Source organism: Dama dama, chromosome 3, assembly GCF_033118175.1.
Source record: "Dama dama isolate Ldn47 chromosome 3, ASM3311817v1, whole genome shotgun sequence".
NCBI lineage: Eukaryota > Metazoa > Chordata > Mammalia > Artiodactyla > Cervidae > Dama > Dama dama.
The window spans coordinates 54319813-54323825 of record NC_083683.1 but is presented as its reverse complement, the minus strand read 5'-3'; the positions used below and the strand labels follow the sequence as shown (position 1 = coordinate 54323825).

General features: G+C 38.9%; 1 pseudogene; it reads left to right on the top strand.

Annotated features, from left to right (window-relative positions):
- The first annotated feature begins 1804 nt into the window (after positions 1 to 1804).
- On the top strand, positions 1805 to 3122 carry LOC133042431 (splicing factor 45-like; annotated as a pseudogene).
- The last annotated feature ends 891 nt before the right edge of the window (positions 3123 to 4013 follow it).

Sequence of the window (4013 nt, the reverse complement as noted above, 5' to 3'; positions counted from 1 at the left end):
AACCAAAAATTCCATTTCTAAAGCATTTTTTAAGGAAAATTAAAACACTAATTTGAAAAAAATATATGCACCCCATGTTCATTACAATAGCCATTATATGGGAGCAATCTCAGTGTCCATTGATAGATGAATGGGTAAAGAATATGTGGTTGATATAGATAAAGGATGGAATATTACTTGGCCACTGAAAAGAATGAAATCTTGCCATTTGCAACAACATGGATGGACCTAGAATGTATTATACTAAGTAAAATATGTCAGACATAGAAAGACAAATACCATGTGATTTCACTTATATGTGGAATCCTAAAAACAAAAATAAACAAACATAACTAAATAGAAACAGAATCATAGATACAGAGAACAAATGAGTGGTTATCAGACAGAAGAAGGGTGGAGGGATAAAAAAAAAAGGTAGCTATATGAGATAATAAATACTAATTAGCTTAATTGTGGTGAGTATTTTACAATGTATATTTATGTGAAACCATCATGCTGAATACCTTAAATACATACAATTGTTTATAATTATGTTTATAAGTTGCAACTTTTTCAAGTTCAGTTTTTCTAGTTTATCTTCAAAGAAAATAATTTAGAGGATAACAAAAATTTTATTATTCCATAGCTTAATAACATACTCAGGGAAGATTTCTTATCATCATGCATAACTTTTAAATTGTCTCAACTTATAATCTAGAGAAATGCAAATAAGAATCACAAGATACCACTTCACACCCATTAGGAGGCCTATCATCAAAAGCAAAAACCAGAAAATAACAAGTGCTGGTGAGGATGTCGAGAAATCAGAACCCTTGTTAGGGAGAATGTAAAGAGTGCAACTGCTATGGAAAACAAGAAGGGGTTCCTTAAAAAGTAAACATAGAATTACCATATCATCTAGCAGTTCCACTTCTGGGTATACACCTGAACAAACTGAAAACAGGGATCTAACAGACATTTGTATGCTCGTGTTCAAAGCAGCATTATTCACAATGGCAAAAAGGTGGACGCAATCTAGGTACTGACTAAGAGATGACTGGATAAACAAAATGTCATACATACATATGATGGGAATATTATTCAGCTTTAAAAGGGAAAGATAATCTGACACATGCTCAACATGGATGAACCTTGAAGATATTATACGAAGTAATATGCCAATCACAAAAGAATAAATACTGCACAATTCCCCATATATGATGTACACAGAGTAATCAAACTCATCACGATGAAAGTGGCATGGTGGTTACCAGATCCTGGTGTAAGAGGGAAATGAAGAAGTCGTGTCCTATAGGTATACAACTTCCATCTAGGAAGATGAAAAACGTTCAGGAGACGGATGATGGGTGACAGTTGCACAAGAGTGTGATCATATTTCATTCTACCAAACAGTACAGTTAAAATGGCTAAATTTTATATTAATTATATTTTACTTAATACTAATAATAATTTTACATGTGTTCATTTGTGCATGTAGATAACGTAAGTAGACGATAGAGTCTCTTTTTTACACTAATTGAAACTGTGAACACGGTTCTGAATCTTCTTTTATTCTGTTAACATATCTGAGAGAGAAAATTCCGTATCAGCACATTCTTTTAAATGGCTGGTTGATATTCTATGATAGAGGATACTAAACTTTATCTAAGCTACCTGTTGGCAATGGTCATTTAATTATCTACAGTCTTTTGTTACAAGACACAATGTGGCAACAACAACAACTTCTCTACAATAAAAGGCACACCCGCTGACTCTGAACGCCCAGCCTGCCAGGTCCAGAGCACCTGGGCCCAGTGCTAAGAAGATGTTCGTATACAAAGACCTGGGAGTGGAGAATAGTGACTCAAAAATCAGAAGGCTGGTCCCCAAACTTCAAACTTCTGCAGTCTCAGCTCCAAATGAAGAAGGCAGCTCTCACTTGGGCGAAGAGCCAAGGGACAATACAAAGTACTGTCCTTGCCCCGGTCATCCATTGACTTCAAGCAAGGTGGCTCTTCAGATGAGCAACAGACCCAGGACACCCAACCACACGCAGCCGCGGGCCTCATGGATCCTGTTCCCAGTGGGTTTTCTGCAGGAGAAGTTTTGATCCCTACAGCTGAGGAATATGTCACAGCGTTTCCTAATGATTATGAGAAAGTAGTGAGGGGCCAAAGAGAGGCGCGACAGAGGCAGCGGGAGCTGGAAAGACAGAAGGGAGAGAAAACAGGCATGAAGCCAGACTTGAAACTAGTAGGTTTTTCAGGTTAGGAGATCCAGATTGATGAACATGAATATTATGAGTGAGAGAGAAGTATGAGTGGAGCTGCCATTGCACCACCCGCTTCTCTTGTAGAGAAAGACAAAGAGTTACCCTGAGGCTTTCCTTATGAAGAGGATTCAAGACTCCGCTCCCAGTCTTCCAAAGCTGCTATCTCTCCCCCAGTGTAGGGCAACAAGACAGACCCAGATCCCCGACTGGCCCCGGCAACTCCTTCCTCACCAACATGGGGTGGGTTGGGGGTGGGGGCGCACAAACAGTAACACAGAAAATCATGCAGAAGTATGGCTTCTTGGGAAGGTTGAGCAGGGCCTGAGCACAATGCTGTCGGTGGAGAAGACCAGAAAGTGGGAATGCAAAATCATCATGGGCGACACCACTCAGAAAGATGCAGCCAGGAAGTCAGATTCAAATCCATTAACTGAGATACTTGTGTCCTACTAAAGGAACATGGAGGAAGCGAAGGCAACCCACTCCAGTTTTCTCGCCTGGAGCATGCCCATGTACAGAGGAGTCTGGCATGTGGTTTATGGGGTCACAAAGAGTTGGAGGCGACTGAGCAACTAATCACAGCACAAAACTAAGGAACGTGGTTGGTGAAGGAGAGGTAGACAAAGATTTGGAAGCTGAAACCAAGGAAGGGTGTGAAGATTATGGCATAGTTGTAAAATGTGTGATATTTGAAATTCCTGGTGCCCCTGATGATGAAGCAGTAAGAATGTTTTTAAAATTTGATAGGGTAGAATCAACAATTAAAGCTGCTGTTGATCCAAATGGGAGGTGTTTTGGTGGATGGGTGGTCAAAGAATATTTCTATAATTTGGATAAATTCAGGGTACTGGATTTGGCAGAAGAAGTTTGATTTAAAAACTAGAGTTTAAGTCATCTCCAATGATCCTTCAACAAGCTGCAGACTGAGCTAAGGAGAACAAGGTGATAGGCAACGTTCGTGGCTGTGGGTGCAGAGATTCTGGAAAGAATTCTAAGATATTCATCAGCTGATCCCTATTTTATTTTGTGGTTTTTTGATATAGGATAAAAATCCTTAAAGAAACAAAGTATACAATAGTTCTTATTAGTCAGGATAGACTTCATAACATGACACTAAAAAAAAAAAAAAACCCCAAATCCTTTACTGAACTCCCAGGTTCTCTTAATACAAGAGTTTCTTTCCTCCTCAGGTGACATGTCCTGCAGAAATCAGCAACGGCTTCTTTCCACACAGCTCCACCATCTTCTTCTTCATCATCTAGAAGACACAGCCTCCCTCCTTATTCACTGGGATTCCCACAGTCTCAACCCAGAAGGAGATACATCACATCATCCAGGACTAGTATTTTCTCCCTCTCAACTGAAAGGAGGCTGGAAAAAATGTAGGAGAGTAAAATAAACTATTTCAGCATCTCTTCCCTACTTCAATCACACAAACAGAACTAATTTCCTTATCAAGGTAAGTCCAAAATTAACAAATTATTTCAAGAAGGCCTTTTTTAACTCTCAAGTAATTATATTTCATTCAACAAACATTTATATCACTCCTACCATATGTTGAGTGCAGGAACATGGTAGGCACTCAATAAATATTTGCTGAATAAACAAATGTATGATCCCTAATTATACTAGTAATTGCTACCTACCATTTCTCTCAGAGCAGTCCAACTGCTAGAAATGAATACGAAAAGAATAAGAAATGACTCTGTCTTCTCACGTAGCCACTTGACCAGAGCCCAAATTAACTAAACTTCCTATCTGA